Consider the following 22,071-nt stretch of genomic DNA (forward strand, 5'->3'; position numbering starts at 1 on the left):
TCTGAGCCAATATGGCATTCAGAGTATCAATTTCAAGAACTCCCTTCCTCTGAGGCGTCCCATTACTCACAGGATTCCTTTCAGAAGTGTACATAAACTGGTTATTTGCAACCAAGTCAATGAGTTCCTGAGCTTCTGCAGGCGTTTTCTTTAGGTGAATGGATCCACCTGCAGAATGCTCCAATGACATCTTTGATAATTCAGACAGACCATCATAGAATATATCCAGGATGGTCCATTCTGAAAGCATGTCAGAAGGACACTTTTTGGTCAGTTGCTTATATCTCTCCCAAGCTTCATAGAGAGATTCACCTTCTTTCTGTTTGAAGGTTTGAACATCCACTCTAAGCTTGCTAAGCTTTTGAGGAGGAAAGAACTTGGCTAAGAAAGCCGTGACCAGCTTATCCCAAGAGTTCAGGCTATCTTTAGGTTGAGAGTCCAACCATATTCTAGCTCTGTCTCTTACAGCAAATGGGAAAAGCATAAGCCTGTAAACCTCGAGATCAACCCCATTGGTCTTAACAGTATCACAGATTTGGAAGAATTCAGTTAAGAACTTAAAAGGATCTTCTGATCGAAGTCCATGAAACTTGCAGTTCTATTGCATCAGAGAAACTAATTGAGGCTTTAGCTCAAAATTGTTTGCTCCAATGGCAGGGATTGAGATACTTCTTCCATGTAAATTGGAATTTGGTACAGTAAAGTCACCAAGCATCTTCCTTGCATTGTTATTATTTTCGGCCATGTCTTCTTCTTTTTCGAAAAATTCGGTCAGATTTTCTCCAGAGAATTGTACTTTAGCTTCCCTTAGCTTCCTCTTCAGAGTCCTTTCAGGTTCAGGATCGGCTTCAACAAGAATGTTCTTATCCTTGTTCCTGCTCATATGAAAAAGAAGAAAACAGAAAAGAAAAGGAATCCTCTATGTCACAGTATAGAGATTCCTTTATGTGAGTAGAAGAAGAAAAGAAATTTGAACATAGAAAGAGGGAGAGGGTTCGAATTTTTAAGAAGAAGAGAAGTGTTAGTAGATAAATAAATAATTAGGAGGAGGTGAGAAAGAAGAATTTTCGAAAATAATTGAAAAGAAAAGAAAAATATTTTTGTTTTTATTTTGAATTTTGGTTAGAATTCAAAAATTTTAAAAAGAAAATTGAAGTTAAATTAAATTAAAATTTAAAATAATTAGTTAATTAAAAAGGAATTTTGAAAAAGAGGAAGGTGATTTCGAAAATTAGAGAGAGAATTAGTTAGGTAGTTTTGAAAAAGATATGATTGAAATAGTAAACTTTTAAAAATAAACCAAAAAGTCAAGTAGTTAATTGAAAAAAGATTTGAAAATCAAATTTGAAAGGGTGAGAAGTTAGAAAAAATTTTGAAATTGATTTTGAAAAGGATGTGATTGAAATTTATTTTGAAAAAGATTTGAAAAAGAAATTTAAAAAGATTTGATTTTGAAAATTAAAGTTGATTACTTGACTAACAAGAAATAAAAAGATATGATTTTAAAATTTAAAGATTGAACCTTTCTTACTAGGCTAGTAACAAACTTAAAATTTTTGAATCAATCACATTAATTGTTAGCATTAATTTCGAAAATATGAAATAGAAATAAGAAAAAGATTTTGAAAATAAATTTTGAAAACATTAAAAGAAAAATGAAAAAGATTTTGAAAAATTTTAAAAAGGAATTTGAAAATATTAAAAGGAAATTGAAAAAGATTTGATTTTGAAAAAAATTTGAAAACATAGAATTTTAAAATTGAAAATTTGACTTGACTCATAAGAAACAACTAAATTTTAAAAAGTTTTGAAAAAGTCAACTCAATTTTTCGAAAATTTATGAGAGAAAAAGGGAAAGATATATTTTTTTTATGTTTTGAATTTTTAATGATGAAAGAGAAAAACAATAAAAAGACAAAACATGAAAATTATGAATCAAAACACATAATGCATACAAGAACACTTTGAATGTCAAGATGAACATCAAGAACACTTTGAATGTCAAGATGAACACCAAGAACTTATTTTTGAAAATTTTTAAGAAAAGAAAAACATGCAAGACACCAAACTTAGAAATTTTCAAACTTTAGACACTAACAAATTGAAAATGCATATGAAAAACAAGAAAAGACACAAAACATAAAAATGCAAAGATCAAACAAAGCAAATCATCAAGAACAACTTAAAGATCATGAAGAACATCATGCATGGGTTTTCGAAAATTTTAATGAAATTAACAAGATGCAATTGACACCTAACTTAAAATTGACACAAGACTCAAACAAGAAACATCAAATTTTTTGTTTTTATGGTTTTATTAAAAAATTTTTGGATTTTTTTTTCGAAAATTAATTGGAGAAGAAAAATAAGGATTTCAAAATTTTTAATGAGAATTCCAGGAATCATACAATGTTAGTCTAAAGCTTCGGTCCAGAAATTAGACATGGCTTACTAGCCAGCCAAGCTTTCAGTGAAAGCTCCGGTCCAAAACACTAGACATGGCCAATGGCCAGCCAAGCTTCAGCATACATAGTTCAAGCATGTGAAGAAGAAGCCTCAGTCCAAAAGAATTTAGATATGGCTGTACAGCCAGCCAGGCTTCAACATATCTCATGAAACTCTAGAATTCATTCTTAAAAATTCTGAAGAACATAGAATAATTAATTTTTTTTTGAAAATTTTTCGAAAATAAAAATAATAAAAACAAAAAGCTTAAAATTAAAATAAAATTACCTAATCTGAGCAACAAGATGAACTGTCTTTACAATATACTTATGTTACAGTGATTGTTTTTTAATTTTTAATATCAGGTAAACGAAACTCCAATGTTGCGGATGCCACTTGGTGTACGAAATCGTGAATGTTCATTCCTTGGTAACGGCGCTAAAGACTTAATACACACGTTCATAATCTTAATTCTTTGTCACAACTTCGCACAACTAACCAGCAAGTGCACTGGGTCATCCAAGTAATAAACCTTACGTGAGTAAGGGTCGATCCCACGGAGATTGTCAGCTTGAAGCAAGCTATGGTCACCTTGTAAATCTCAGTCAGGCGAATTCAAATGGTTATGGAGAATTGATAATTAAAATATAAAATAGGATAGAGATACTTATGTAATTCATTGGTGAGAATTTCAGATAAGCGTATAGAGATGCTTTTGTTCCTCCTGAACCTCTGCTTTCCTGCTGTCTTCATCCAATCACTCCTACTCCTTTCCATGGCAAGCTTTACGTAGGGCATCACCGTTGTCAATGGCTACTTCCCGTCCTCTCAGTGAAAATGGTCCAAAATGCGCTGTCACCGCACGGCTAATCATCTGTCGGTTCTCGATCATATTGGAATAGGATTCAGTAATCCTTTTGCGTCTGTCACTACGCCCAGCACTCACGAGTTTGAAGCTCGCCACAGCCATCCCTTCCCAGATCCTACTCGGAATGCCACAGACAAGGTTTAGACTTTCTGGATCTCAAGAATGGCCGCCAATAATTCTAGCCTATACCACGAAGACTCTAATCGTAGATCAGGAGGCTAAGAGATATGCATTCAAGCTTGTTTGCATGTAGAACGGAAGTGTTTGTCAGGCATGCGTTCATAAGTGAGAATGATGATGAGCGTCACATAATCATCACATTCATCATGTTCTTGTGTGCGAATGAATATCTTAGAGAAGAAATAGGCTCGAATTGAATAGAAAAACAATAGTACTTTGCATTAATTCATGAGGAACAGCAGAGCTCCACACCTTAATCTATGGTGTGTAGAAACTCTACCGTAGAAAATACGTAAGTGATAATGGTCCAGGCATGGCCGAATGGCCAGCCTCCCAAAGAGGGTTCAATCATCAAAACATGATCAAAAGATCCTCCGATCTAAATACAATAGTAAAAACTCCTATTTATACTAAACTAGTTACTAGGGTTAAGTAATTGATGCAAAAATCCACTTCCGGGCCCACTTGGTGTGTGTTTGGGCTGAGCGTTGAAGCTTTTACGTGTAGAGGTCTTCCTTGGAGTTAAACGCCAGTTTGTAACCTGTTTCTGGTGTTTAACTCTGCTTTGCAACCTGTTTTTGGCGTTTAACTCTAGAATAGGACAGGAAGCTGGCGTTGAATGCCAGTTTGTATCGTCTAAACTCGGGAAAAATATGGACTATTATATATTGCTGGAAAGCCCTGGATATCTACTTTCTAACGCAATTGAGAGCGAGCCATTTGGACTTCTGTAGCTCCAGAAAATCCACTTTGAGTGCAGGGAGGTCAGAATCTAACAGCATCTGTAGTCCTTCTTCAGCCTCTGAATCTGATTTTTGCTGAAGTCCCTCAATTTCAGCCAGAAATTACCTGAAATCATAGAAAAATACACAAACTTATGGTAAAGTCCAGAAATGTGATTTTTATTTAAAAACTAATAAAAATATATTAAAAACTAACTAAATCATACTAAAAACTATGTAAAAACACTGCCAAAAAGCGTATAAATTATCCGCTCATCACCAGTGCTGCATGACTCAAAGTCATGCTGTAGTCAAATAGCTGAAAAGAGACAAAGATTGGCTAATGTTAAATAAAATGTCCCTTGAGTTTCAGCTGACCTATTGGCTTCACATAAATTGTAACTAGTTTTACTATATATGTAGAAAAAATTCCATCAGTATCTAGGATCAACATCTTCAAACTGGATTTCTTCTTAATTCTCGAAACTATGATATGATCAAATATAAATGTATTTATATTTTTGCCTATATATAACAGATTTATGACACAGAACATATCAGCTAAAATAATGATACACGAAACAAAAAATAATTGCTAGAATTTGATCAAAAAAATTTGGGATCACGATTGGAAAGTCAAAATAACAAGTGAGATTTACACCCTCAAACTAACAAAAGAGATTTACACTGTTCGGAGTACCAGATAACCATCAACGAACAACATTCAACCCTGGAGACTACCAAGTTAACCCTTCAATCTAATCATTTGGTTGGTAAATCAACTGCACTTAGTAGCATTAAAAAAAACACCATTAACACAATTCTAATTGATCCACTGTATTCCATAATCACAATGGTACGAACTCCTTAACCCAAATACAACCACAATTAACTGCAACTAAACTAGAGCAATGTAAGCAAAACACATATTATTGAATTGAACATAATTATCATCCTAATAGACATAATACACTGTTGTCTGGTACACCAGGCTCCATTCACAGTTACCTTAAATTACTACAAATTAAAACTCCTCAATACCGACCAATGGCAAATACATTGCGACAGTTAATCAGAATAAATCATGCTTATAAAACCAAAAATTTGCAATGCACTAAATTCTGAAGACTAAATCTTCCAATTGGTCAACGTATCTTATGCATCAACGCGAACAATGCCATGTACGATCCTTGTTTGTTTCCACACGGCATTTCCGTCGGTAACGGATCTCGGACATCGTTCGGCACATGTGGTATGTCACATTTTTCATCCATGACATCATTATCGCATTCATAGTTTGTGAATGAATGTCCTTTGTCCTGCTGTGAGTCCTTCACCTGGTGATGACATGATTATCGCGAAACACAAACCATAATCATGCATAAAAGCATAATGGTCATTCATCACAAAGTGGTTAAAAGGAGTTTAACGCAACGCACCTGTTTTAAGGAGTAGAAGTTTTTATTGAAAAATCCATTCATGGATACGATGTCAATGGATTCACTACTTTCATGGAGGCTCCACTGTTTTATATATATATATATATATATATATATATATATATATATATATATATATATATATTTAAAACAAGAAGAAGGAGATCTTCATTAATTTACCCAGTTCATGTGACGAAAATTACAGGTTTAGATTCACAAAAATTATCTCATCAAACGTGTTGTCGTTACCCGTCCGGTTCCTCATAGCCGTCGCCATAAATTTCCTTGATGAACCCTTTTTAAAAGGCTGTGCAAACAGAGAAATACATTCACATAGTTTCATGCTTTTGAAAGGGACACCCACCGAAGAAGATTTCCCCAGCATCAGCTTAGTTAGTGTAAATAAATCGTACCTTGGTCTTAGGTCATGAATGGTCTTCGAACTTAACTGAAAATGACCTCGAAGAATTAGCAAACCTTTCTGAATTAAAACCTGAGTCCTTGGCTAATGCATTGCCATCTGATCGCTTGCAAGGGTTACCTTGCACACTATGTTGCATCAGATCTAGACAGAGCTTATAGTAATGACCGTACTTGTGGCAATTAGAGCATGCTCTCTTCTTCCTCCAAGAAGACCTCTTGGAAGGGGCTCCTTTGCTTTTGACAACAAAGGGATCGTTGATGCCTTCCGCGTTAACATTAGGAGTTGACTTGCCTTGTTTGCGTGACTGCAAGCGGATAACTAACTTCACAAGTTCAGACTGGACTTCGTCAAAGTCTGCAAGGTCCTTGCAAGCAATATCACACAGCTTGTTGCAATTCGATGCCAATGCATCAACTCAAAACTTTAAGACCCTTTCGACGTCATCATTCACAGGCATTTCTGTGCTAATAAATTCGTTCTTTGCATTCTTTGTCCACCTTTTGTAGATCAACGAATCTGGAAACTCAAGGATATTTTCGAACTTCATGGCACAGAAAACGGGACTACAAGGAATACCACGTGATTTCAACAGCTTGCACGAGCACGGGAACAGATTCTTACTTCTATCGACTTCCACCTGTCGATCTTTGGCCTGGTCTCCGAGAGGAGTCACACTTAACTCTACCTTGTCCAAGGTTGTGCTTAGTACCTTGATATTCAAAGCCCCTGCCCTCTGAATCTCATTACAAATTTCCTTAAAAATGTTTCGATTAAAATAACATGATGCAGATCTTTCATATATCTCCAACGAGGTAATCATCACTGGCTCAGAGCACTGAGACTTAAAGTCAACTATTAATTCATTATTTCTATACTCCTTTAAGGCCTTATCCAAGTTATGCATGAAGTCAATGAGGGTGTTCTTGCGATTAACATAAAATCTGATGAGAGAATTTATACCTTCACATTGTGACGTCATCCTTATGTAACCGAAAAAATTATCCCGCAGGAAACAATAGGACCACATCGCACGAGTTTTGTACGTCTTTTCCAACCAGGTACTCCCAACAAGGTTGTGCTTATCCAAAATGGCTGCCCATCTCCGATCAAAGTCTCTGTGGTCGTTGTTGTCGTATATAAGACCCTTAAAATCGCGTAGGAAATTAGGATTCTTTATATTTTCACAAGCATTTCTCTGAAGATGCCATCCGCATAACCGATAGGTCACATTAGGAAGAACATTCTTGATTGCATCTCGCATGGCAAGGTCTCTGACGATTAGATTCTTGCTAGTAAAGAAATTCACAAATAAATTCCCGTTCTAAGTATAGTTTCTAAACCAATAGAAACCCAGTAAAATTTATAACCGAAGTATTCAAACCTTGGGCCGTCTCTCAAGGAATTGCAGGGAATTATGATTTATTATTGGTTATGAAAAAAGGTATATTTTTGGGTTTTTGAAATAGGGAACAGGAAAATAAACTGGCAATAATTAAAGTAAATTATCATGAAAACCATTGCAAGGTATAAGAACTGGAAATCCCATCCTAGTTATCCTTATCAGGTGTGATGAGAATTATATATTGCTCCCACTTAGTTAACCCTTACTAAATAAAGGAAAGTCAAGTGGACTAATTAATTTGATTCCTCAAGTCCTAGTCAACTCCTATGAAAAGACTAGCTTTAGAGGGATCCAAATCAATCAACAAATTCCAATTTTCAATCAACCGCTGAGTTTGATAACTCAAGTGTCACCAATCACTCAACCAAAGCAAAGGGGGAAAATCTAAATTAAATTGGAAGCATCAATAACATAAATAGAAGAAAAGCAATCATAATTCTGAAATACCTCAATTTTTATTAATTAAGAAAATCAATTTTAACATGAAGTTCATAAATCAATATTTGAGAAAATAAACAAACTAAAGTAATAGAAGAAATAAAAGTAGAAGAGAAATTAAATTAAAGGAACATTGAACCTGGAATTGAGAAAAGGAAGAAATCCTAATCCTAAATCCTAAGAGAGAGGAGAGAGCCTCTCTCTCTAGAGAACTACATCTAAAACCTAAAATTATATGTGAATGAAAGTTGTCTCAATGAATGGATCGATTCCCCCACTTTATAGCCTCTAATCTGTGTTTTCTGGGCCAAAAACTGGGTCAAAATAGCCCAGAAATCGCCCCCAGTGTTTTCTGTTATTTCTGCAGATCGCGTCAGTCACGCATGCGCGTCATTTGGCGAATTTCCTTGTCACGCGTACGCGTCAGGCACGCGCACGCATCATCTTGCAGAACTCTATTCCACGCGTACGTGTCAGGCACGCGCACGCGTCGCTGCAAATTTCTCCATTCCGCGCGCTCGCGTGAGCCATGTGTGTGTGTTGGTGCTCGCTGGTTATCTCCTTGGTTTCTTGTGTTTCTTCCATTTTTGCAAGCTTCATCTCCATTCTCTAAGCCATTCCTGCCCTATAAAGCCTGAAACACTTAACACATGGATCACGGTATCGAATGGTATAAAGGAGAATTAAAACGTACTAATTAAAGATCTCTAGGAAGCAAGTTTTCAACCATAGAACAAAACTAGGAAGGGATTGTAAAATCATGCAAATCATATGAATAAGTAGGTAAAGACTTGATGAAACCACTCAATTAAACACAAGATAAACCATAAAATAGTGGTTTATCAACCTCCCCACACTTAAACATTAGCATGTCCTCATGCTTAGCTCAAGGAGATTAAAAGACTAAATAAGGGAAAGTAAGACTCATGCAATGCAATGCAACCTATGAATGTAACTATATGCTAAAATGATTTTGCCTACTTGGTTTAAAAGTAAATAAGTTCTTCAAGACAAATATAAATCAAATATCACTAATTAAAATCATACAGTAAAAACAAGTAAACTTGTAAGAAGACAGCTCATGAAAGCAGGGAACATAGAATCAAGCATTGAACCCTCACTGATAGTATATGTGCACTCTAATCACTCAAGTGTATAGGGTAATCACTCTACTCTTCCCTAGTCATGCTTTCTAAATTTTGTTCTTCACCTAACCAATCAACAAGTATTTAATGTACCAACGCAAACATCATGAGGTCTTTTCAAGGTTGTAATGGGGCCAAGGTAAGGGTGAGGGTATATATATGGCTAAGTGAGCTATAAATTGAATCCTTGATCAACCTAAGCTTTCACCTATACATACTCTATATACTTTTAAATTCATGCCTAGCTACCCAAAGTTCCCACTTTTGCATTTCATACTCATGCATCAACCCTTCTTTTAATTTGTATTTATCACATATGCATTGATTTTTTCATTAACTTAACATTGGGGTAATTTTGTCCCCTTATTTATTTATTTATTTATTTATTTATTTATTTATTTATTTATTTATTTATTTATTTAATTGAATATTTTTTATTTTTTATTTTTTGGAATAGGGAAAATTAAACATAACTTATCAATGCACGTGGATTTTTAATTTTTCTGGTTTCACATGAGTAGGTACCCAAATTCCCAATATTTTATCATGACACATTCCCTATTAACTCGTGTTCCCACAATTTTTCCACACTTAATTGACACACAATCTCTATCTTAAGCTAACCAAAGATTCAATTTGGGGTATTTAATTTGTTTTTCCGCTTAAAGCTAGTGATGTGGTAAAATATAGAACAAATGGGATAGAAAGGCTCAAAGTGGCTAACAAGGGTGACATAAAAGGGTAGGCTATTTGGGATAAGTGAGCTAATAACATAATGGCCTCATTCATATGCATGCATATAACACATTAAATATTGGACAAATAGGTTGGAACAAAATATAGATTACAATCATAGAGAAGAAAACACACAAGAATAATATATTATGGTTAAATAATGTAACCATGTAATTAAGCTCAAGTCTCACAGGTTGTGTGTTCTAGCTTTAAACCATGTTCCAATTTACAATCTTCAAACAGGTTTTAACACAAAAATTTTGATTTAAATTAGTGAAATTTTAAAATAGAGTCTTGAAAAGAAACATATTATTTTTTAACCAAATAGAACATGCATGCAAATACCTATTACTATGCGATCTATCATATCCTAACAAAAGAAAAATAACTAATTTATTGGTGTTAAGAAAGAGAAATTACCTCCGAAAGTCAGGTACTGACCGACCTCCCCACACTTAAAGCTTGGCACCGTCCTCGGTGCCATCAGTCAGGAATAGAGGGGGGCTGGTAGTAGCATTTCTACAATCGGGACCGTCATGGCTCCGTGTGCTGGTAAATAAAGTGGAGTCCGGGGTGTCTGGATCTTCTTTAGGTGGGTGGTTACCAACAAGCAGCTCCTTGAGGTATGTGAATCGGCACTTGTTACGGCGCTCTCTTTGCTTTCCCTGCCGGTCAAGTTGGTCTAACCTCTGAATTATCTGTAGGAGTAGCTGATTTGTTGAAGGTTCTTGTGATATGGAAAGAGGAGGGACATCTTTCGCTGGTTCTGTGCTCCGGTTGATAGTTGCTGCTGGAGGTCTGATGTACTTCCCGTTAGGGACGTACTGATCATCCCGTGGAATCATGGCCTTGGTATCCCCAACTCTGTAGAAAACTCTGGCTGCTGAGACTAGATCTGAAACCAAGGCAGAAAAAGGTAGGTTACCCGCAATTTGTATATGTCCCATAGCATTCCGGATGTGTCTTGGTAAGTTGAGAGGCTGGTCTGTAAGGATACACCAGAGTAGAACAGCCATATCTGCAGTGAAGGAGGACTCATGAGTGCTCAGAAAGACGTAATGGGACATAATCAGTGCCCATACTCAAGCCTCCACGGTGAGTGCTGAAGCCAATATGCCCTTAGGTCGGGATCGATGGTATCCATAGATCCATCTGCTGCCAGGTTGTGCTATAACTCTGAGAACGGTGTCCCAGTCAAATTGGTATGTCTGGCGCTTGAAAGAGGATTTTTGGTATGCGTCCAATCCTTCTGGAGCAGGGGAAAGATCTAAAGCTCGTTGAATGGCTTCTTCAGTTATGGGGACTTGCTTCTGACGGACATAGACAGACTGCATGGTTGGCATGTAAAAATTGGAGTAGAATTCGACTACCCATGAAAGATTAACCTGCCGTGGCTGTCTTTGTAAGAATCCCCATTGTCTTTGCTCAATAGGGCTCAACAAATTCAACAATGTGGGTCGGGAGGATGAGAAGGTGTTCATTGTCATAGTTTTGCTCAGCCAGGATGGGAAACATCTGCTCACAGTAGCGGTTAGTGAACCGCGCAGTGTCTTTTGCTGGAAAGGCTTTCTCTTTTTCATCAATCTTGATGATCCTCTTGACTCGCTTTGTTGATGGCTTTACTGCTGTTGAAGAAGGTTCCGCAGCTAGCGCTCTTTTTTTTCCTTTCCTTGCTAGTGGTTTGGGAGTAGCTTTCTTTTTACCCTTCTTGGTGGCCATCCTGAAAAGGGAAAAAGTAAGTAACATTTAAAGCTAAGGGTTAGAGCAAGGAAGAGGATGGTACAAGTGATAATCAATGCACGGTAAAGAAGGATGTCGTTAACACATGGTCACGACTACATGTGATAAGTTCATCAATGGAAATAGAACAAGTGCATGTTATGGCAAGTAAATGCAAGATATTTATTGGCATGCTGGCAAAGGCATGAGTAGAATAGATCAAGCATTAATTGCCCAATTTGATTATCAAGTGTTTCAAACTAACAATCTGTTTGTATTGACAATTATATTCAATTAATAATATATAAAAAGGGGTTTTGTGAAAAACAGGCATTAGAGTAGAAGAATAGAATAATTTAAAAATGCATAATATCATACGGGCTTTTTCACAAACACGTAGCATGCATGGTAGATATGTTATTGAAAGTTTTGAATTTGAACATGCAAGCAACCCTAAAATAATTTTCGATAATTGTCAAACAACTCCTTAATAATCCACAAGCAATTAGAAGAAAATAATCACCCAAATAAATTTCTAACACCAATTAAAAGGATATAAAAAGAAAAAGAAAGAAAAAGGAAACATAGATAATGAAATTAAAAGGAAAAAGAAGAAAACATAAATAAAAGTAATAATGGAAAAGTAAAAAGGGAAAGAAGAAAAGAATCTTGATGAAGAAGATGAAGAAGGAGGGAGAAAATAGTAGAAAGTAAGAGAGAATAAAGAAGAAAGAAGGAAGAAGAAAGAAATAAGAAGGAGGGAGAAGAATTAGGATTAGGGAAGAAAATATAGGAATTCTGGCGCTGATCTGGATAAACTGTGCGGCGCAGGCGACACGGACGCATGGAACACGCGTTCGCGTGGGTTGTGATATTTTCGAGTGACGCGTACGCGTGCGTGACGCGTACGCGTGACCTGAATTGTGCTATTGGCGCGAGAGCAGTCTCGCGTACGCACAACTCTCTGTTTCATATGCACATTGCCAAAAATTCAATCGACGCGTGCGCGTGAGGGACGCGCACGCGTGGATGGCCTGGAGGGAAAATGACGCGTGATAGTGAGATTTTGTTGTGTCGGTGGTTGTTGACAATCACAATAAGGGGTCACCACATCCATTAGATTGATATGCATTTGGAGGGGAATTATACCTATAAGAGACCGGAGGAGGTTATTGCCAAGAAGGGTGATCAATCCTTTGAGGTTCCCTCCATTCTTGATGCATATTGTCATTATAGTTCCCACTCCCTACAACATAATTTGAGCCAAACTCATAGCCAAAGGGGTGAGAATTCATAGTAACAAATAAAAGCAAAAGCTAACAAAAATAAGCAACAAAGTCCTAAAGCTAACAAAAACTAACAAATAAGCAAAAGGCAAACATATTCACAATATTCACAATAGCCAATAACATAACACCATTGCAACTCCCCGGCAACGGCGCCATTTTGATAGTGAGATTTTGTCGTGTCGGTCTAGAATTTCTCTCATAGAAATAAGAACTTCGTTGTAAGCATAGCTCCAAACCAACAAACAATTCTCACATCAAAAATTTGAGTTGTCACAAGCACAAACCCCAAATGAAAATTAACCGAAGTATTTGAACTCCGGGTCGTCTCACAAGGAATTGCAATGAAATGCTCAATTATTGGCTTTGAGGATGCAAGGGGTTTGATTTTATATTTTTGCAAGAAAAGTATATGGCAAGAAAAATTAAATGACAAGAAAGTAAAATGACAAAAACTAATGAAATAAAGGAAAAGTACTCTTGGCTAGACATAGGTAATTGAGATCGCTATCCTTGTCAACAAACCATACATTGATAATTATGAGGGACCAAGCTCATTAAGTCTACTTCCAAAAGCCTTAAGTACATAATATCTACTCCTAGACTTGAAGTACGTCAAATGGCTTTGATCACATCAACCCATAAGTCCCAACCTATCTACTAATTAGATTAGTAGTGGGTTAGTGTCAATGGGTATCAAATTGATCACCAAGGGTTCTCAAATCACCAAATCATTGAGACCCAATGACTCAAGGTCACTCAATTCCCTTAGCCTAGGCCAAGAGTCAAGAAAACTACTCAAAAACTAAAGAAAATATTCTATCAAACACCTAGTGTGCAATAAAAATAAACATCATAAAATGCAAGAATTAAAAGAAACCCACAACTAACATAAGCAAGAAATCAATAATAACAATCAAGATCAACATAAAAGAGACATGGAAACATAAAATTGCATTAAAAGAAATCAAGATCCAACATTTGTTCATCAACATAAGAGAGCAAAATAAGAAATTAACAAGTAAAACTAGAAGATCAAAGACAATAGAACACTAAAATATAATGAGAATTAAAATCAAAACAAGAATTGAAAGAGAAATTTGAGAGTGATTAACCTAACTTTACCCTAATTTCTATTCTAAATCTAGAAAGAGGAAAGAGCCTCTCTCTCTAGAATTCTACCCTAAAACATGATGAAAAATAAACTATGACTACTTGGTTCTTTATTCCCCCTTCAATACTTGGGTTCAATAGCATCATAAATGAGTTGGATTGGACCCAAAATGAGCTAGAAATCGCCCCCAACGAGTTGCCAAAAGTGGACCCACGCTGCTCCATCGGTGCGCACGCATACAGTGCACATGCGCGTCTCTAGACATCAGGAAACTATGACAAATTTTATATCATTTTGAAGTCCCAGATTTTAGCTTTCCAACGCAACTAGAACTGCCTCATTTGGACCTCTGTAGCTCAAGTTATGGTCGATTGAGTGCGAAGAGGTCAGGCTTGACAGCTTTGCGGTTCCTTCATTTCTTCATGAGTTCTCCCACTTTGCATGCTTTTCTCCTCACTTCTTCCATCCAATACTTGCCTTATGAACCTGAAATCACTCAACAAATATATCAAGGCATCGAATGGAATTAAAGTGGGTTAAATTTAGCTATTTTAAGGCCTAAAAAATATGTTTTCACACTTAAACACAAATCTAGGGATAATTACAAAACCATGCTATTTCATTAAATAAATGTGGGAAAAGGTGATAAAATCCCCCAAATTGAGCACAAGATAAACCAAAAAATTGGGGTTTATCAAATCTCCCCACACTTAAACCAAGCATGTCCTCATGCTAAAAATAAAGAAGGAAAAGAACAGGGGTATGAACATTTATTCTATGCGAATAAACTATATGCACCTATCTATATGAATGTAACTAAATGCAAAATGATTCTACCTACTTGGTTAAAAGTAAATCAATCTCCAAGAACATATATAAGCAAGTAGGGCAAAGGTCATATGACGACTCACAAACTCTACCAATTCAAATATCAAAATGAAGTTCAAATAGACTTGCAAGAAGAAAGCTCATGAAAGCCAGAAACAAGGAATTGAGCATCGAACCCTCACCGGAAGTGTATCCGCTCCAATCGCTCAAGTGTATAGGGTCGATTCACTCAATTCTCCTCTAATCATGCTTTCCAATATTTATTTTTCTTCTAACAATCAACAATTATTCAATGCATGCATACATCCATCATGAGGACTTATTCATAGGTTGTAATGGGGCTAGGGTAAAGGTAAGGATGCATATGGTCAAGTGAGCTTGAAATTTGTATCTTTGATTAGTCTAAGCTCTCACCTAACACATGTAACAACTAGGGGTGTGCATGGTTCAGTTTTTCCATAAACTGAACTGAAACTGCACTAAACCATTTTAAATGGTTTAGAAACTGAACCAAACTGTTTTGTCACATAAGAAACTGGTTTTAAACCAGTTTACAATACAGTGCACCAGTTTAAACCAGTTCATAAAAATAAAACCAGTTTTAATTAAAAAAACCAGTTTAAACTGTTCATAAGGTAAAACTAGTTTTAATATATAAAAAAAATAGTTTTTACATTATGTCTCCCTCCCTCTCTCTCTCCCCTCTCTCTCTCCCCCCCCCCTCTCTCTCTCTCTCTCTCTCCTTCTCTCCCTCTCTCCTATCTCCTTCTCCTCCTCCTCTCTCTCCCTTCTCTCTCTCTCTCTCTCTCTCTCTCTCTCTCCTTCTCTCTCTCTCTCTCCCTTTTCCTTCTTCGCTTTTCTCTCTCATTCCCCTATTCCTCTCTCTCTTCTCTCCCTCTCTCTCCTTCCTCTCTCTCTCTCTCTTTCTCCTTCTCTCTCCCCTCCTCTCTCTCTCTCCCTTTTTTCTCTCTCCTTCCCTTCTTTCTCCCCCTTCACTTTATTTCTCTCTCCCTTCTCTCTCTATCCTTCTCTCCCTCTCTCTCCACATGCTCTCTCTCTCCTTCCCCTCATCCTCTCTCTCCTGCTCCCCTCTCTTTCTCTCTCTCCCTTTTCTCTCTATCCTTCTCTCTCTCTCTCTCTCTCTCTCTCTCTCTCCTTCTCTCCATTTTCCCTCTCCGCTTCTCTCTCATTCCCCTATTCCTCTCTCTCTTCTCTCCCTCTTTCTTCTCTCCCTCTCTCTCCCTCCTCTCTCTCTCTCTCCTCTCTTTGTCTTCCTCTCTCTCTCTCCCATCTCTCCCTTTTTTCTCTCTCTCTTTCCCTTCTTTCTCCCATTCCTCTTTATTTCTCTCTATCATTCTCTCCCTCTCTTTCCCTATGCTCTCTCTCTCTCTCTCCTTCCCTTCTTCCTCTCTCTCTCCTTTTCTCTCCTTTTCTCTCCACATGCTCTCTCTCCTTCCCCTCTTCCTTCCTCTCTCTTTCTCATTTTTCTTCTCTCTATTTGTCTTTCTCTCTTTCTCTCCCCCTCATCTCTCTTCCTCTCTCTCTTTTTTCTCCTCATCTCTCCCCTTTCTATCTCTCTCCTTTTCTCCCAAAGTCTTTGCTTCTACTATAAGCCCCTTTATTCTCAAAACCTTTGTCACATATACCACCGCCACGTCTGTCATAAACACAAATACACTCTCTGTTCTCTCTTTCCTCTTGTCCTTCTCTCCCCTCTCTCTCTCCTTTTCCTCTCTTCCTTCCTCTATCTCATCATCTCTTTCTTTCCTCTCTCTCTCATCTTCCTTTCTCTCGCTTAGAGTGAAGAGGCAAAAAGAGAGAGAGAGAGAGAGAAGGAGGAGATAGAGGAGGAGAGAGTGAAAAAAAGAAGAGATGAAGAGAGAAAAAGAAAAGAGGAGAGATAAAGAGAGATGGGGAAAGAGAAGAGGGAGAGAGAGGAGAAGGGAGAGAGAGAAAGAAGGAAGGGGGAGAGAGAGGAGCGTGAGAGAGAAAGAGAGAAAAGAAAAAAAGGAGAGAGAGAGAGAGAGAGAGAAGGGAGAGGAGAGAGAGAGAGGAGGGATGGGAGAGAGAGAGAGAGAGAGAAAGAAGAGGGGAGAGAGAGAGAGAGAGAGAGAGAGAGAATGGAAGGGAGGGAGGAAGAGGGAGAGAGAGAGAAGATGGAAGGGAGGGAGAGAGAGTGGGAGAGGTGAGAGAGAGAGAAGGGGAGAGAGAGAGGAAGAGAGAAAGAGAGAGAGAGAGAAATGGAAAGGAGAGAGAAGGGGGAGAGGAGATAGAGAGAGAGAGATGGGAGAGAAAGAGAGGGGGAAGTAGAGAGAAGGGGAGAGAAGGAAAGGAGAGAGAGGGAAATGGGAGAGAAAGAGAGGGAGAAAGGAGAGAGAAGGAAAGAAAGGAAAGGGAGAGAGAGAAGGGGGAGAGGAAAAGGAGAGAGAAATGAGGGGAAGGAGAGAGAAATGAGGGAGAGAGGAGAGAGAAAGAGAGAGAGAGAGAGAGAGAGAGAGAAAGAGAGAGAGGACGGGGAGAAAGAGGGAAAGGAGAGAGAGAAGAGGGAGAGAAGGAGAGAGAGAGAGAGAGAGAGAAGGGAGAGATGAGGGGGAGAAAGAGGAGAGAGAGAGAGAGAAAAAGAGAGAGAAGGGAGGGATGGATAGAGAGAGAGAGAGAGGAAGGGGGAGAGAGAGAAAGAGTATGAAAAAACTAATTTTGGAGTTTGAATAAAACCAGTTTTAATTTGGTTTAAAACTAAACTGAACCATAAAAACTGGTTTTTTTAATAAACTGGTTTTCATAAAAACTATAGTTTCAGTTTAGTGTTTTATTTGAAAAAACTGGTTTATTTAAAACAGTTTCAGTTCAGTTTCAATTCAGTTCAGTGAAACCAGTTTTTTTGCACACCCCTAGTAATAACTGATACAATTCTAATACACAACCTAGCTACCCATGATTCCCACTTTTTTCACATACTCATGCATTCTCTTTAATTAACATTCCATATGCATTGATTTTTATTGAACTTTACTTTGGGGCATTTTTGTCTCCTTTTAATTTCTTTTTCTCTTTTTTTCTATATATTTTTTTTCTTTTATACATATATATGTTCTTTTTCTTTTTCTTTATCATTTTTTTCTAAAGTATATACAAACATATCAATGCATATAGTTTTACATATAGTGCATGAATATGTACCCAATTTCCAATATTTTCAACAAAAATAAAAATTACACTTTTACCTCAACCAATGTCCCAAGTTTCCCATACCCAAATGATACACATCCTCACTAGCCTAAGCTAATCAAAGATCCAAATTAAGGACATTTATTATTTTTCGCTTATGGGTAATGATGTGCTAACATTAAGAACAAAAAGGATTAAATAGGCTCAAAATTGGCTAACAATGGTTGATGAAAGGTAGGCTATTTGGGTAAGTGAGCTATATGAAATGATGTCCTCAATCATACAAATGCATATATACATGGAATAATGGACATATAGAATCAAACAAATCAAAGATTACAATCATAGAAAGAGAACAATGCATACAAGAATAGAAAATAAGTGGTTATATGATGCAACCACACATTTGGGCTCAAAACTCACATGCTTATGTTCTTAGCTCAAAAACCATGTTCCAAAATAAATTCTTCAAGCAAGTTCACACAAAAATTTTTCAAATTGGTAGGGTGCCCTAAAACAATTTTTCTTGAAAAAGAAATCATCACCCTAACTAAGTAGTCCTAACATAAAAAGAAGTGATAGAATATATACAAATTATAACTAACATGTAACCTATCATGCAATGCAACAACTGACTAACAAAGAAATTGGTGTTGAAAAAGGAGGTTGTTACCCATGGAGATCGGTCGGACGACCTCCCCACAATTAAAAATTTGCACCGTCTTCGGTGCATGCAAAGAAGAGGAAAGTGGACGGGGTTGCTACAATTGATGAGTTCCTTCAAAAGGTTGTGCGGGTGAACTTGTTTGTTGTCCCATTAGAAGCTTCTCCTTTTCTTTCCTTCTTGGTGGCCAACCTAAAAGGAAAGAAAGAGAAAGAAAATTAAGCCTACAACAAAGATATCAAAGCAAATAGAACATAGGCGAGGTCTAATGCCAAATAAGAGTAAGGTTCTCACTACATGGTAGCTACAACATGTGGTGAGAAAACAATATAAGCTAAATCATATTAACTAACACTTGATGTAAGAGTAAAGTCAAAGCATGAAGAGCATTCAAAAGCATCAAGTTCAACTAGAAATAGTGGGCCATGAAAGACATGCAAGTTCATATCAATGCACAAAGAATATAAGAGCCATACAAGATTAAGCATTGATTTAAAAGTTTCATCACCCAACAATATCAAACAAGTCAAGAAGCGCCAAGATTAACCAAGAAATTCTCAACAATTGAGTGAGAGAATTCAACACCATTATTCAAATAAGAAGCTCATAAAAAAAAGAAAGTAAAAACAAGCTATAAAAACAAAATGAAAATGCAAACAATAAAAGTATGCGAATGTAATGGACAAAAAAAATGGAAGATGAGAAAAAAAATCTTTTTTTTACCGGCGCGGACGCGTCATGCACGGTTACGCGCCAATGTGCATTTTGGCTGACGGGCGCGTACGCGCCAGGTGCGCGCACGCGCAGGTTAGGTTGGGAGCAGGGCACAATGTTAACTCAGGATTGGCCCAACTCTCTGGAAAATATACCAGGAGGGCAGGTAGCGCTATCGACGCGCGTACGCACAACGTGCGTACGCGTGCATTGCGCAATTAAAGTCAACGGCGCGTACGCGCCAGTTGGTTTGTGCCTTAGGCCCAATGTTCGCACAGTGCAGGCCTAACTCTCGGGTTTTTGGCTGGGGATGAAATTTTTGCATTCACGCGTATGCGTACATGGCGCGTCCGCGTGGATGGTCGAAAATGCTTGAGGTGCACGTACGCGCCAGGTGCGCGCACGCGTGGGTTGGTGCTCTATTTTTCAAAATTTTTCCCAGTTCTTGCACCAAACCAAGCCTTCCGAACCTCCGAACAGCTACCAAAATACCCTAAAACCTTATTTAACATATCAAACTACCAAATAAACTCAACAAACAAAACAAATCATGGAATTAAACTAATTCTATTAATATGTATAAAAAAGAGAAAATTGAAAAGAGTTTACCAGGGTGGGGTGTCTCCCACCTAGCACTTTTAGTTTAAGTCCTTAAGTTGGACATTTGGTGGGGGTCCTTGCTAGGGTGGTGTATGCTTGAATTCATCCTTGAATCCCCACCATTGTTTACATCTCCAATGTCCACCGGGATCCCAAATTAGGCGCACAAGGCCTTCAAGTAAGCTTAGGTAGATGGCAAGGCCCCAAGAGTTTTGATTGTTGAAATGAATACCAGGGTCCCAAACCTTGTTCTTGCACCCATCTTCCCGTTGACTACCATAGTTAAATTTGGATGACAAGGCTTGTGAATTCTCAATTAAGCATCCAAACATTCTCCTAGACCCATGCAATTGGGTTTTACACCAACCATTGCCATTCAACTTTGAGAATGCAACCATCATGAACCTAGAGTGATGTTTCCAACCACTACACAACTCTCTCCTACTCTTAACTCCACAAAGAGCTCTAAGTTGACCATCATTTTCAATCAAACCATATTCAAGTGAGAAGGTAAAGCTTAGGGATAAGGATTTTACCCACTTGAATGTTGTGTAGGATGGTGACTTAGGAAGGGAAACCTCCCCATACTTAGCCAATGTGAAATCCATTCCCTTGTGTTCTTCCTTTGCATCTTCCACCTCCTTGCAAGCTTTTTCAACTTCAATTCCTTGCTCAACAACTTCTTCCATACACCCCTCATTACTCAAACCATGTGTCGGAGGTTATGCACGGTCCTCCTTGCCATCGATTTCACAACACAATGAAGGAGATTCATCAATTCCAAAAGACTCATTAGTTGGTGTGGAATCATCTTCAATGATGGAGCTTGCTTCTTGCTCAACTTCCTCCTCTTAGTGGCTTCCTTCCAATTCAATCTCTTCTTCATTGCTTACCAAGGGTATAGGAGGTGAGGTATCTTCTTTTTCACTCTCTATGTCAAGCCCAATGGGAGAGGATTCAATTGTACATAAGAATTCCTCAATGATTGAATCCATCTCTTGGTCAACCTCTTTAAAGTTTTTCACCATGATATGCCTTGGAGGTTGTACACCCTCCTCAACATCAATGTCAAGCTTCTTGGAAGAGGGCTTTATGATTCTACATTCCCATGGACTTCCAACATCTCCTAGGTCTTCAACCACTCCTTCCGGCTCAATTGTCTTAACTTCCTCCCCTTGTGGAAATTCTTACTTCAACTCCTCTTCTTCACCTTGAAGCTCTAAACTCACTCCCTCACTATGCTTCTTAATTGCTTCTCCACATTCGTCAATGGGAGTACCTTGGTTGCTTAGGCTTTGTTGGGAGGAGGCTATATTGCTAACGGCTTCCACTAGGATAGCCATCTTGGCTTCTAGCTCCTTAAACTCCTTTTTCATCCCATCTTGTTGCCTATGGAATTGAGAGTTAAGATCTCCTAGTTCTAGCATGAGGGCTTCATCAGGGGGCGGTGGTAGAAGAGAGGATTCATTGTTTGAGGGAAAGGCGTTGTAGTTGGAAGGTGGCTCATATTGGTAAGGGTATGGAGATGGTGTATATGGAGGTGGTTCTTGGGAGTAGTTATGTTAGAATTGTGGTGGTTCTATGTATGGTTCATATGGCTCATAAGGTGGTTGGTATGGTGGATAAAGATTAGGGTCATATGGGGGTGTTTGGTGGTATGGGGCTTGTGAGTAAGGTGGTTCAAAACCATGTTGAGGGGGTGGTTCATAGGCATGTGGTAGTGGTTGTTGAAAATCACAATAAGGGTCACTACATCCACTAGATTGATATGCATTTGGAGGGGAATTATACCTATAAAAGACTGGAGGGGGTTGTTGCCAAGAAGGGTCATCAATCCTTTGAGGTTCCCTCCATCCTTGATTGCTCTATCCTTGATGCATATTGTCATTATAGTTCCCACTCCCTACAACATAATTTGAGCCAAATACATAGCCAAAGGGGTGAGAATTCATAGTAACAAATAAAAGCAAAAGCTAACAAAAATAACCAACAAAGTCCTAAAGCTAACAAAAACTAACAAATAAGAAAAAGGCAAACATATTCACAATATTCACAATAGCCAATAACATAACACCATTGTAACTCTCCGGCAACGGTGCCATTTTGATAGTGAGATTTTGTCGTGTCGGTCTAGAATTTCTCTTATAGAAATAAGAACTTCGTTGTAAGCATAGCTCCAA

General features: G+C 37.8%; 1 non-coding gene across 1 annotated transcript; it reads left to right on the top strand.

The window, feature by feature from the left end:
- Nucleotides 1-244: 244 nt before the first annotated feature.
- LOC112753338 (small nucleolar RNA R71) lies at nt 245-352 on the top strand. The gene has a single exon (XR_003177729.1). It is a non-coding gene; the product is annotated as a small nucleolar RNA R71 (small nucleolar RNA).
- Nucleotides 353-22,071: the final 21,719 nt, after the last annotated feature.

The sequence above is a fragment of the Arachis hypogaea genome, chromosome 15 (genome assembly GCF_003086295.3).
Source record: "Arachis hypogaea cultivar Tifrunner chromosome 15, arahy.Tifrunner.gnm2.J5K5, whole genome shotgun sequence".
Classification (NCBI taxonomy): Eukaryota; Viridiplantae; Streptophyta; class Magnoliopsida; order Fabales; family Fabaceae; genus Arachis; species Arachis hypogaea.